The sequence below is a fragment of the Eptesicus fuscus genome, chromosome 13, assembly GCF_027574615.1.
Source record: "Eptesicus fuscus isolate TK198812 chromosome 13, DD_ASM_mEF_20220401, whole genome shotgun sequence".
Classification (NCBI taxonomy): Eukaryota; Metazoa; Chordata; class Mammalia; order Chiroptera; family Vespertilionidae; genus Eptesicus; species Eptesicus fuscus.
In genome coordinates this window covers 79,543,950-79,557,613 of record NC_072485.1, presented here as the reverse complement: position 1 = coordinate 79,557,613, position 13,664 = coordinate 79,543,950, and the positions used below count along the sequence as shown (strand labels likewise).

Here is a 13,664-nt window from a genome sequence, read left to right as displayed (position 1 = left end):
CGGCTCTGTATTCGCTGTGCGCCAAGGGGTGCAGCCCTCGGGCTCCCGTGCTGAAACACGGAGCAGCCGGTGAAGTTTTCCCATCTTGGTGGTTGGTCAGAGGAAGAAGGTCCAAGAGGGGTTTGGGGGTTCATGGTGGGAACCAAGGCCGGGGTTCTGTGGAGGGGCAGGGGAACAGGAAGGGAAAGAAGGCTGCTGGGCCTTTGTCCCTGTCCTGTGACCCTGAGCCACCTGTCACCAGGTGCCTCCTCACACGGGATGGGGCCCAGGGCAGTGTCTCGGGAGATGGCAGAGAACCCAGGAGGTCTGGGCGATTCTCGAGCCCTCCCTGTGGGCTCCCCATGCCCAGGGCCAGGGCAGGGGGCAGTTGGTTTCCCACAGATCCTGTTGGGCAAGGACAGCGTCAGGCCAGCCCTGGGAGCGCTGTGGACCCCACAGGAAGCTGCGCGGCAGTGATGGCCATGGCGTTGTTCCTGTGGGTGAGCATCGGCTGGAGGGTGGGAAGTCCTGTGCCCAGAAAACTGGAAAGGAGAACGGGACTCACCTGAGAGGCCAGGGCCTGCCGATGGCACAGACACCCATCTTGGTGGTTCAGGGCGCACCTTCCTCTACCCAGGCCTCTGCCCTCTCCACGCAGGTTAGTTTCCTGTGGCTGCTGTAACCAACGACCACAACCTTGGTGGCTTAAACAGCACACTCACTATCCCAGTTCTGGAGGTCGGAAGTCTGAAGGGAACTCACCGGGCTGAGATGAGGGTGTGGGCAGGGCTGCATTCCGTGCTCTGGCGAGAACCTGTTTACTGTTCCAGCTTCCAGAGGCCACCTGCGCTCCTTGGCTGGGGCCCCTCCCTCCATCTTCAAGCCAGGGAGGGAGACCGGGGTCCTCAGCCCGCACTCTGTTCCTCCTCACACCTCTTTCTGCGACTCCTCTGCCTTCCACATCCAGGTTTAAGGACCCTTGTGATTCTTACTACTCTGGGCCAAGGTGGAGAGTCCATGTCTTCTCCCTACAGTCAGCTGATTAGCCACTTAATTCCTCTTTGCTGGGAAACTTACAGCCTGGGAGCTGCTCGCAGCTGTGTGTTGGCTTTATTAACTACTAGTGGCCCGGTGCACAGATTGGTGCACATTGAAAGGAAATTAATTAGAAGAAATATTTTAATATTGCTATTTGCCCTTTCCCTATAATAGAAGTGTCAACCAAATTCACAATCGACAATGACAGATCAAAACACACAATTGTGCGATTGGCGCCAGCGAGAGCTTTGTATGTATTGTGCATGTGTGAGTCAACTTAGCCTTTTATATATATATACTAGCGTTCCCGTTGCAGGAAAAATCCTGCAATAGGGTTTCCTGCTGCACTCTACCCCGCCCCGCCTCCGCTCCTCCCTTGTCCCCCGGCCCGCCTTCTCCGCCAGCCCGCCCCACTCTCCTTCCTTCTCCCCCGGCCCCGCCTCCGCTCCTCCCTTCTCCTCCCCCCAGCTTGCTTGCTTCTCCGCAGCTTTGCTCCCTTCAGCATCTCTTGGCTTCTTTCTATGCTGTCTTGATATGCAAATTAGCCGCCATCTTTGTTGGGGTAATTTGCATACTCGTCCTGATTGGCTGGTGGGCATGGCTTGGGCATAGCGAAGGTGTGGTCAATTTGCATATTTGTCTATTATTAGGTAGGCTAGAATAAACTGGCTTAATTAGACCTGCTTTCTGATGTAGCTAAACTTTCTCCAGCCCAGTGAAGCACCCCAACTTTTCTTTCAGGTAATTGTCAGCAACACAGCAGTAAATATCAACACAAAGCAGATCATTATTGTAGATCACGCAGGGAGAACAAAGGGTGAAATATTTCACTGCAGCAGTGTTTGACTCTATTCTGTGCAGTGAGAAAACCTGAAGGTATTTTCAAGGTCCACCATTTCTTCTTTTCAGTCAGGTCAAGTTTCTAAACTTTCTAAATCTTTGTTTTCTGGCTAGTGAAAAGAAAATAGGATTCCGTGAGGACCAAATGAGATGAGGCACAGGAAAATGCTTCACAGACATTTGGTTACAGTGTAAAGTGTTTCCACCTGGCTATAAAGCAAGTCCTGTTCCTGGGCTGAAGAAACTGCAAGGAGGCTAGTGGTCGCTAGGAAGAGGAAGCCGGGTGTTGCTTCGTGACAGCATTACCCGGACAGACACTTAGCATATTAGCCTTTTCTATAGAGAGAAGATGCACCAAGGAATGCAGCCCTCGGGCTCGGGCTCCCGTACTGGATGGCAGAGTGAAGTTTTCCAATCTTGATGGATGGTCAGGGTAAGAAGGCCCAAGAGGATCCTTAATTTCTCTCTGCCTGTAAATTCTGATTCACATGCTCCAGGGATTAGGACCCAGGCATCTTGGGAGCCTGACTTCTGCCTACTGCACACCGCATTCACTGCGGCCCTCCCTGCTTTGTGCTCACTTACCTCCTCTCCGCCCATCTCTGACCAGGCATCTTGGTCCTCGCACCCCCTGCGCTAGTGGCCAGGTTAGCCGAGTGGCTGCGTGTATGTGTGAAGGCTCAGGCTGACTGGGGGACCCCCTCCCGACACCATGGAGGGGCTCCTGCTCCCAACATACCCTTTCTGTCTGTGGCTCACTCTGCCCAGGCCTCCTCCCTGGACCACAGCCCAGTCTCCACCCCAGTCTCCACTGATACCCAGTTGTTTTTTTGGGCATAAGTTCAGAAGGTGTCTGCGCATGCCAGCTGACCCCTGGAAACCACCCAGTGTGGCCTGTAGAGGGAGCCAGCAGGTAGGGGGGAGAGGCTGGGTGCTGGGGGAGGCCTCTCAGTTTGGGATCCCAATTCCAGGCACCTTGAGGTGGCCAAAGGGAAAGGGAGCCCAACTGGGAACAGTCCCTGTGGGGAGCCCAGCTCTTCCTGTCAGGCGGCTGCCGAAGGCTCCCCTGGGAGTCACTTCCTGGTCTCTGACGCGCTCTGCCTGCTCTCATACCGAGTGTGCCGCCTGCACTGTGGGCGCCCGAGGTTGGGCCCTGGTTTACGAATCCCCACAAGGCGGCACCAGCTGAAATCCAGGCTCCGAGCAGGTGTTGGGCAACGTGAACTCTAGGATGCCCACCCACCCACCCACCCAGCCCGTCCCCAGCCCTCGGCGCAGAGACTGAGTCACCTGGGATGAGGACCAGCCTCAGGGCCCCCCCCCCCCCTCGCAGGGCCCCTGCCGAGGCGCTGGAAGGCCTTGGCACTGCGTTCCGTGGTTTTGTAGAATTTGCAAAAGTAGAATTTAAAATTTTTTCTTACAGAGGACCCCTAACATTGAAGTCCTGGATTAGTCCTCGCCCACAACATACTGGCTCCACTTGTTTCTGGAACACACCCTGCAATCTTTACCTCTGGCACTCCTCAACCCCCTCCCCGGCTTGGCTGCCCAACGTCGCACCTGTCCTCATTCCCTTCACCTGTCGCATGGACGGCTGTCCCGGGAACAGACTGGTCTCTCCTGGAGGGCCAGGACCTGCTCATTGTATAGCTTTCCTCTCTGCTCTGTAGCCTTAAGCAAGTCCTGTCACCTGCCTGGCTTCCCTCTCCTCTTCTCTAAAATGAGGATGGTCTCCCCTGCTGGCCGGTGTGGTTCAGTGGTTGAGCATCAGCCTGTGAACCAGGAGGTCACAGTCCGATTCCCAGTCGGGCACATACCCGGGTTGTGGGCTCCATTCCTAGTGTGGGGCGGATCCTGCAGGAGGCAGCAGATCAATGATTTTCATCATTGATGTTTCTATCTCTCCCTTCTTCTCTGACATAAAAATACAGTTTAAAAAATACATAAATAAAATAGGGATGGCGTAATACCTGCTTCTTCGGGTTTGGGGGAGGAGGATGCCTGTCCAATCTCGCCACGCCCCAGGGGCAGAGTGCCGTGTTCACACACATCTGTAACCGTTTGCAGAGGCGGGAGGTGGCTGGCAGGTGCTCCTGATTGTGGAATCAAAAACCGGCTCTCCGAGCCCCGGTTTCTTCATCTGTGAGTGGGGACACTGAGTGACAGATGTAAAAGGTAACATTGAGTGACAGATGTAAAAGCATCTCCGGCCTGCAACAGCGGCATCTGTCTGTGTTATGTCAGGTTCATGCTTCCACTCATCCCACTGGATGGTCCGGAGTTCATTTCATGCCCCTTTGCTCCCCTGCACGGTTCCTGGAGCTGCCTCTACAGGTTCTACAGATGAGGGCGGTGCTTAAACAACAGAAATGTATTGTCTCCGTTCAGGAGGCTGGAAGTCTGCAAGGCGGAGGCAGCCGCAGGGGGTCCCTCCTGCCTCTCCCAGCCTCTGGGGTTCCGCTGGCAGTCTATGGTGCTCGTCATCACGTGGCTCCCCCCTGTGTGTGTCTGTCCTACATCCTCGTGAGGACCCAGTCATAGCGGACGAGGGACCCACTCCGCTTCATCCTGACTACACCTGCAATGACCCTTTTCCCCGCTAAGGTCACATTCTGATGCTGAGGGTTAGGGCTTCAACATACTGTACTGGGGGTCACACAGTTCAACCCATAATACCACCCTGATGGTTTGTTATTTTGGTCTTCTTGGGGCTTTTACAAAATATCAACTGACAGCCAGGTAGCTCAGTTGGTTGGAACATCGTCCCATATACCAAAAGGTTGCAGGTTCAGTTCCCGGTCAGGACACAGACCTAGGTTGTGGGTTCAAACCTGGTTGGGGCTTGTGTGGGAGGCAACCAATCAATGTTGCTCACATCAGCGCTTCTGTCTCTTCCTCTTCCCTCTCCCTTCCTCTCTCTCTAAAATCAATAATAATAATAAAACATATCCTCAGGTGAGGATTAAAAAGAAATCTTTAAAAAAGTAAAATAAGTAAATGCAAAATGCATCTAAGGTTGTTTTAAAATACCAGCTGCCTTGTTGCCTGGAGAAGCAGGCGTGGTTACCCCCACTAGCCTGGCAGCTTGGCCTGGCTCGGCCAGCACCAGGCTCTGGAGGCCCCTAGAGCAGAGGAGGCACCTAGAGATTGCCGATGGGGTCAGTGCAGGGGGACAGGGTCTTCGTGGCTCCCAGACACCCCTTAGCTCCTCAGGTAACAGGTCACTGAACAATCAACACAGGGAGTCCCATTGTCTCCTGAGGCCGGGCACTTCTAGGTCATTCTCCACCACTCACAGCACCTGGGAGCCGCCTGGCACTTGCTCTCCGTCCAAACCAGCCCCCCGTTCCAGAGAAGGCAGGCAGATTACCCAGCCTCATCCGGAACAGGTGGCAGGGCAGGCCGGGGTCACAACTTCAATTTAAAAAAAGTCCAGTGCCCCGCCCTACCCAGTTTGGCTCAGTGGATAGAGTGTCAGCCTGCAGACTGAAGAGTCCCGGGTTCGATTTCGGTCAAGGGCACATGTCTGGGTTGCCGGCTTAATCCCCAATAGGGGGTGTGCAGGAGGCAGCCAATCAATGATTCTCATCATTGATGTTTCTATCTCTCCCTCGCCCATCCTCTCTGAAATCAATAAATATATATTTAAAATAATAATAAAAGTCTGGTGCCCCATGGTTGGCTGCTTTTGGTGCCCTGACCCAGCTGCACGGGGTCCGGGTGGGGGGCTGGCCCCGAGGGTCCGCCACAGTCCTTGCCTGCAGGTTGCTTCTCCCACTTCGGCCAGCAGGGGGCAGCTGAGCCCGTCCTTTCCTCCAGTTCAGCGGCAGAGGCTGCGAGATGGCACCGCCTACCCGACCTACGCAGCTGGAAAAACCCGGGGCTTGGGTCTGGCCCGGCTTGCTGCCCACATCCTCGCTGAGCAGGCGCCCTGGGGTTTCTTCCCATCCATGATGGGGGAGTCCCTGACCCCTGACCTCCAAGAGTACCAGATACAGGGGGTTCCCCTAGGTTCCTCATTTGGTGAGGGGACTCACATTATTCAAAGATCAGGATCCGTGTCCTGAAAACAGACTCTGCTTTGGAATTTTTAAAAATTTCCTACGAGATTTTCCTATTTAAAAACTAGGGTTATTTGGGGGAGTCCAGGGTGTGGGTGGGCACACCCTGAAACTACTCATCTCCCTCCTGCTTCACCCTGTGCCCACAGGAGCTGACCGCCCAGGTCCTCCCCCTTCCCAGCTGTCCAGGCCGGGCTCTCAGCGCCCCCCTCCCCCACCCATACTGAGCCCTCGAGCTATTTTAAACTCGTCACAAGCAATGAAGTCCCAGCTCTTCCCTAGGACTTCTGTCTCCTGCCCACTTGACCTTGGCATTTGGCGGAGGGGGTGGTGGTGACTGTTGATTTTCTGGGCCAGTGAGAGCACAGGGCTCCCTCCGTGTCAAGGTCAGCAGCCTCAGGGGAACCTTCCAGAGGGTTTCGCTCTCCCTCCCCGTGAAAGCCCTGGCACCACGCACACCTCACCCACCAATGCCCCTCAGGTGGGCCAAGGGGACCCGAGCAGAACCTCCTTCCGAGGTTCAAGGATAGTCTGAGCCAAGGCTCAGACCTGAGACTGGCCCAGCAGAGGCGGGAGGCCCTGGCAGTGGGGGCTGCAGGCGGGCGCCGGAGCAGGCGGGGGCTTCTGGGGGCTGTGCGAACCTAGGGGTGGAAGATGGTGGGTTGTCAGCACCCGTGCAGCTCCCTGCCCAGAGGAGCTGTCCACAGGGGTCCTGGTGGGCACGGCTTGGGGAGAGGCTGGCAAGGTGGGCACAGGCCCAAAGCTGGGCCTTGCTTAGTTGGCAACAGGGGACCTAGGAGGCTGGGGCCACTGGAGGAACACCACAGTGGTGGAGGGAGGCAAGGCTTGGGGAACCAGGTTCCTCTTCCACAGCCTTCCCTCGGCTGGAGGCTGGGGAGCAAGGACACGGGTGCTTGGCTTGGGGGCCAGGGGGTCTGGTGAGCTGGTAGGAGCAGGGCTGCAGGACACAGGGAGGTGACCGGGAGCCCGTGGAGGAGCTGGCAGGGGAAGGGCAGAGCTGGCTCCAGGCAGGCGGCCAGCGTGGGCAGGGCTCAGGGAAGTGAAGGGAGGAGGGTCAGTAGGGCTGGGGCACTGAAGGCCGAGGCACAGGAGTTGGGGGGTGTATGTGGCAGGGAATCTGGAGATCTGGATGCGGGGGGACTGACACCATCCCATTTCCTGGAGGCCTGGCCTTAGGAGGCGAGTGGACCCCGATTGGATCTGCCCTGGCAGTGACCACACAGGCCCTGTGACCCCCAGAGGAGACATGGGTCAACTGTGTGAGAAGTCCTCTGCTCACTGAGGATGCCCTCCCAGCTCCCCTGCCCGTGTCTGGCCCACGTGGGACAAGACAATGGAAGCATGGCATGCAGGTGGGCTGGCTGCCTCCTCCTCTGCCTAGTAGGCCAGGGTCTGGGGAGGTCAGCCCCCCACACCCTCTCCCTCAAGCTTCTTCCGGCTTTGGTTCCCTTGCCCACCCCAGGCATTCCTGTGAGCTCCTGGCCGGCCCACAGGGAGCGCCCCATCCTGTGTCCTTGTCTGCTGACCTGGGAGCCCAGTGCTGGACAGACCCCAGGCGTTTGTGGGGCTGATGCTCAGTCAGACCACAAATGCTCACTGGGAGCCTCACGGGGGGCAGAGTGGCCTTTACAGAACACAGACTGTTTGCTCAACACAGTTACCGAGGTCCACTTGGTGCCGGGAACACACCAGGGCCTCCAGGGCGCCGAGATCCAGGAGGACAAAAACCCTTCCTGAAGGAGCCCAGGTCCGGTGGGGGGGCGCCCCGGAAAGTGACCTCGGGCCGAGGCCTGAAGGAGCTGAGAGAGGGCTGGGCCAGGAGCCCCGAGTGAAGAGCCTCCTCCGGGCAGAACACACTCAGGATGAGGAAGAGGGAAAGAGGAAGGAAAGCAGGGGTGGAGGGTGGAGGGTGGAGGGTGTGCTCAGGGTCAGGCTGCCGGGAGGTGGGGGCCAACTGGCTGCAGCCCAGCTCCCCGTCAGGCAGGAGAGGCGCTGGGGGCTGCTGTGGGCGCAGGTGGCTGTTCTGCGTGAGCTGCTGTGAGGCAAGCAGGCTGGAAGGGCTGGCCGGCAGCCAGCACGCGTGACTGTGCAGTTTCCTCCCTCAGGGCTCAGGGCCTGGGGCTCGGAGGGGCCTCAGGGTTCAGAGGAGGCAGCCCAGCTGAGGGTCCCTGTGAGGAGAGCGCCCGGGGCCCTGGGCCACAGCGCCGGGACTGGACCCACGGGGGGCGGGGTAGGGTTCTACACTGTCCTTGACCTGCCCTTGGTGTGAAGCGGCACTACCACCCTCTCCCACCCGCTCCTCTCCTTTTCCAGGGCCGCCTAGGAACTCGGGGCCCTTCCTGGGCTGGTGTGTGCTGGAAACAACAGAGCTGGGCTGACTTCAGAACAAGATGGGGAGGGGAGGCGGCCGTGGCCGTGGGGAAGGACGGAGCCTGAGCGCTGACCCCGAAATCGGACGTTGCCCAAGGGGCCCCTCCCTGTTCTTTCCCTTCCAGCCTGAGCCCCTAAGTGGGGTGCCGGGAAGGCGCGGCCTTTGCCCTGAGGGCGAGGGCGGCCCCCCCCCCCCCCCCAGCCCCACCGCACCCAAGGCCTGTTTACTGCGGTTTCCCGGAACAGCTTGTTTTGATCTAGAGAAATCTGCTGACACACTCCCGCCCTGCCCTCCCCGCCTCCCCCGACGGGCGGAGGGGCCTTTGGCCTTATTTGTAGAGAAAGGGGCCGATGTTTGATGCGGGTCCAGCACTGCCTGCCTGCCGCCCTCCCCCCAGGGCAGGACAGAGAGTCCCTGGGCGGTTCCATCCTCATTTCGTCTCAGACACATTCCTTTCCCGAAAGAAGGCCGGCCTTGCCCAACTGGGCGGCGAGGGGAGCTTCTCCACAGGGTCCTCTGAAGCCGCCGATTTGTCCTTGGAAATGGGTGGCGGGCGGCTCCAGCACGGGCACAAAGGAGGGTCCTGGTCCCTTTAAGATGGAGTTCTAAGCGCTGTAGAATGCTAATGCTTTGTGTGAGGCTAATTCCACCTCCTGCTCTTTTTAAAAAACATATTTTATTGATTTTTTACAGAGAGGAAGGGAGAGGAGAGAGAGTTAGAAACATCGATGAGAGAGAAACATCGATCAGCTGCCTCCTGCACACCCCCCACTGGGGATGTGCCCGCAACCAAGGTACATGCCCTTGACCGGAATCAAACCTGGGACCCTTGTGTCCTCAGGCCGACGCTCTATCCACTGAACCAAACCGGTTAGGGCTCCTCCTGCTCTTTTGAAAAATAAAATCTAAGACGGTTTCCGGGACTTGGGAATGAAGTGGGGATTTTTAGAGCTGAGGTGGAGAAAGCTGAGGCATCCGGTGGGCCCAGGCAGCTGCCACAGCAGTGACTACCGCCTCTCCGGCGCCTGGTAGGTAAATAAAGGGCTGACTCCCCAGCCTGGGACTGTGACACAGCAGGGAAGGCAGGCACTTGCTTGGCATTACACATACCTCCCAGCTTTCCAGAACATTCTGACAGGCAATTCCCTCCTTCCACACTGTTCTTTCAAGCCCCGTCTCCCCAGCCCACCCGTGAACATGCTGCCAGGACAAGACCTTGGCGCAGGGTGAACTGCCGGAATCTCCCTGGCAGAGAGCCTGGCTGAGAGCAGGGAGAGCAGGCCTGGGCTTGCTGCACTCAACCTTCTGGGTCAAGGTCACAGGATAGTCATCAGTTTTCCGAGAACCACTGGGCGGGCGCAGCAGGGGGGCCCAGCCCTGCCTGCAGATGCCATTTTGCAGAGACAAGGGGTGGGGGTGGGGATGGGGGTGGGGGTGGGAATCTGCCCCAGATTCCTCCTGGTTGCCAAGGGGCTTGTTGTCAGAGGCGGTTTTGTTTGGGGTGTGGCTGGTTCCTCTGGAGGAGACTTCCTGGCAGTTGGCCCAGAGGACATTCTCAGTTCTGGTTATTCTGATCGCTGTCCTTTTTCCACCCTATACTTCAGGGGCCAGACCTGGGCCACATGGGGGTCCCAGGCTGTGGTTCCTCCTCCTCCCTTTGGCCCCACAGGGGTAGCTGGCGCTCAGGAGGTGCCAAACTACCCTTTCCAAAATCCTCACCACTCCCTCAGGACCTGCCTAGCCTCGGGGAGGGGGCAGAGCTCACCCCCTTTCTTTGTGCCTCTGCTTTAGGAGACCCAGGCTGGGGGCCTGCTCCATGTGGGCGGCCAGCGGGCAGTGGCCCAGGTGGGCACCAAACCGGCTCCCTGAGGTCCACCACAGGCTGTAAACTGCCCTGGACACATTAGGGTGTGTGTTTTTTTTTAATTTTCCTTTTCTCCCACCTCCCAATCCAGAAATAAATTGGGTTGAATTACCCTTTTGGTCTTGTTGCCACGCAATTACTACAGATACTGCTTTGTGCCCCAACGAGCTCTTACTTTTTATTCCTTTGCACCTGGCATTTTCCACTTAAAACATAATAAGTATTCTACCCAGGCAGGAAGAGCTTGTCTTGTGAAACACTCCAAACTTCCAGGCCCCTGGTAACAGCATAGCAAAACCATGACGCACGCCTCTCAAGCTACTGTGGCAACTGGGGCTGAACTTCCAGACCTACTTGCTCCCAACCATTTATTTTTCCTTGTTTCTTTTTTAATTAAATGTAGCCTAACCATTTAAAAAATAAAATCACAACTGGGTTTCTTAACCGGGGACACCAGTTAGCACGGCTGTGGGTGCGGCTCTCCAAGGGGTGGCGGGCTGCCAGCACCCCCACCTCTCTCGGAGGGCTCCGCCCCGCCCCCACCCAGCCGCAGCGCTGACGTCAGCGGCGCTCACGAGGCCCGGCCGCCGCCCGCGGAGTCACGCGCTGCCGCCTCCCGAGTGATGCGTCCTCTGCAGAGATCCCTCCGCCGCCTCCTGGAATTTTCCAGACCCTTGGCCGGCCCTTCTTTCGGGCTTCTTCGGGGCGGGGTGACCTGAGGCGACCCGGTAGAGCAGACACCCCCCACCCCGCGCCTCTCACGCCCCCTCCTCTCTCGGGGGACGGTGGCTGGGACCCCCACCACCTCTAGGGAAAAGGGGACTCACCCCCATGCAACCCGCCCCCCAGGTGTGACCTTGACATGTGCTGGTCACGGCAGAGGGCGGTGGCCGCCCGGAGGCCGAGCACGCGGGCCGGGCGGGGTGGGGGGGGGGCAGGGGCGGACTTTTTTTCGGGTGGCGGTGGAGGAATCGTCCCGCTGCGCGGTGCTCGGTGACGCGGCAGGGCTATAAAAGCACAAAGGTTGTGGCCTGTCCGGCAGGAGGTAGCCGCAGGGAGGGCCGCGCTGGGGCTAGTGGTGCGGGACGGAGCGGCCAGCTTAGGGCCTCAGGGGAGCCTCGGGGGGCAGATGAGGGCGATGGCAGAGTTAGACGAGGCTGGAACCTGGGGGTCCCAGGAGGAGGAAGGTGGAGGGGGAGAGTAGATCTTGGGGAAAGCTTCGTTGAAAGGAGCCGCAGCCACCGAGGAGGCCGGCAGCGCCCCGTCCAGGCCTCGCTGCTGCCTGTGGGCGGAGGGGCCCGGCCTCCGGGAGGGAGATGCTCCCGCGTGGGCTGAGAGCCGCAGGGCCTGGCTGGGAGGAGGCAGACGGGGGGTGGAGGAGACGGTCCCGCCACCCCGCTGGAGACCCGGGGCAGTTGGGTAGTGGAGGCCCTGAGTGATTGGGAAGGAAGGAAGGCAGTGGGTGCCGGGTCGGGAGGGCTGACCTTGACCTCGTCACACCAGCAGCCCCTTTTCTTCCAGACCAAGGGGTGTGAACTCGCCCGGGGAGGAGATGAGGCCTGGTCTGGTGGAAATTGAAGTTAGCTTCGCGGGGCTGACGGCTCAGGCCCAGGGTGGTATGTAATTGGGGCTCGGCCCGGGAGAGGGCCCGGCCAGGCCCCGGCTGGCAGAGCCCAGACCCTGGTCGGCAGTGAGGGTGGCGTAAGGAGTGAGTGACGGAGGAGGTAAGGTGCCACCCTCAGGTTACTGGTGCGGCGCCTCACGTGTCGGAAGCGGGGCTGCTGAGCAGGGGCAGGTGTGTGCGGACAACACTGACCCCCGCTTTATCTTCCAGGTGGCAGTGCTCCCCTTTGGACTTTTCCTCTAGGTTCGGTGCTAGCCTCTCCTGTGAGCTCACTGCCCCTCCTCCTCCCTTTAACTCTCTCGAGGTTATCCCTTCACTTAAGCCTTGCTTCTGGTAACCTGGTAAGCCCGGGAAGGCGCTCACGTCCCTGTTGGAGTCGGTATTGCTGGTAACCTTGACGGAGAGGCTCGGGGTGGGGCGGGTTGGCGTTGCTGGCCGGTGAGAGGGTGGGATTGAATGGGCACCCTTTTCTGGGCCCGCAGCGATGGTACCGGCTGAAAGTCACCAAAGGGCCTCATGGACCGTGGTTTGTTACCATAGTGTTCGTCACCGCGACCAGATGGCACCAGCAGACATGGAGCCCTGGCCAGTGTGAGGCGTAGCAGAGCAGCAGGGAGACCCTGGAGGAGAGAGCGCGCCTAAATTGATGGCTGCAGATTGAATTTCCAGAGTCTTGGGAGGAGGAAGTTCTCCAGTGGCGTGGTTCCAGGGCTCGCTCAGGAAGCCCTGTGTGCAGGAGCCCATCCTTTAAGGTTTTCAGATGAGCTTCTGAGGGGGGCAATCTTAAAGTCCGAGTCAGATGCATCCGGGCCACCAGCAGATGTGTTTATTTGAATGTTGATCTTGGAGCACCAACCTCCGGGCACGTGAATGCCAGCAGGCACCCCTCCTTTTTTGGGGGTGGAGGTTTTCAGATGCTGCATCTTCTATATTGAGCCTCCTTGTCATGCTAGTTCTCCGCCACGAACCTTGCTTCCAGAAGATTCTTAAGCTGTAGAACATTTTAACGTTGATGTCGCAACGCAGAGTGATGCCTTGTAGATGGAACTTGCAGATGGAGCCCAGTGATCCTCTCACCTACCCACCCGCCCACCCGCCTGTGCTTTGGTCGGAGGAATTCTGAGTGTGATGCTGGAACTGTGGGAAATGTTCAAGTTTGAAGTGCCTTAGGCAAAGGCTGGGATGAAGCACGTTGGGGTGGGGATGATTGGAGTGTGCTGCAGTCTGGTGGGGTACAGTTGGTCATGCCCAAATTCTGTTAGAAATGGCAGGTGTAGTTTGGGCATTTCCATTGCATCTCAGGGTACAAAGGGGAATGGGTGGGTACTGGTGGTGGTTTTTGGTTCATCTTGATGTTTTTTAACTTGAATTCTACTTGATTGGGTTTCAAAATAATCTTGGTATTCAAATGGGAGGAGCCTGAGGAGAGGGTTGTAAGGGAAAGGACACAGCTTGACACTGGTATTGGGGAGGGGGGGATGAAGAAAGGGAAGAGGGGTTATTAGCTCTGTGGCAGAGGGTGGGGCTGGCTGTAGGGAATATGGGGGAAGGGAATTCTCTGGGGGAAGGGAGGGCAGGCTTGGTACTGCGAGGGGTGGGCTGGAAAAAAGGGAGAGGGGTGGGTATATTGCAGAGGGTGAGGGTGGTAGGGAATGTGGGTTGAGGGGGATTTTCTGGAGAAAACATCAGTGGGGAGGGCTCTGGAGAACTTAATAGCTCATGGGTAAAGAAAATACTACTTAATATTAGTAAATTGTTCATGTTGGTTGAATTGTTGCTTGGAAAGCACAAAAGTTCATTGGGAACTTTCTAAAGCACTTCGAACTCAGTGCAGAGGAAAAAGCAAAATTGTTTTGCATTGCTGCA

At 57.9% G+C, this 13,664-nt stretch overlaps 3 long non-coding RNA genes across 5 annotated transcripts; all 3 read left to right on the top strand.

The window, feature by feature from the left end:
• The first annotated feature begins 6 nt into the window (after positions 1-6).
• On the top strand, positions 7-3,824 carry LOC129151096 (uncharacterized). Of its 2 annotated transcripts, none has more exons than XR_008557899.1 (2): positions 7-479; positions 3,281-3,824. It is a non-coding gene; the product is annotated as an uncharacterized LOC129151096 (long non-coding RNA). The 2 variants fall into 2 exon arrangements; XR_008557898.1 differs by lacking the exon at positions 7-479 and adding an exon at positions 2,127-2,290.
• Positions 3,825-7,006: 3,182 nt separating this feature from the next.
• Positions 7,007-8,455, top strand: LOC129151280 (uncharacterized). The gene is made up of 3 exons (XR_008558010.1): positions 7,007-7,291; positions 7,597-7,686; positions 8,253-8,455. It is a non-coding gene; the product is annotated as an uncharacterized LOC129151280 (long non-coding RNA).
• Positions 8,456-11,141: 2,686 nt separating this feature from the next.
• LOC129151066 (uncharacterized) lies at positions 11,142-12,729 on the top strand. 2 transcript variants are annotated; one of them, XR_008557873.1, is made up of 2 exons: positions 11,142-11,219; positions 11,696-12,729. It is a non-coding gene; the product is annotated as an uncharacterized LOC129151066 (long non-coding RNA). The 2 variants fall into 2 exon arrangements; XR_008557872.1 differs by having other exon boundaries at positions 11,213-11,252.
• The last annotated feature ends 935 nt before the right edge of the window (positions 12,730-13,664 follow it).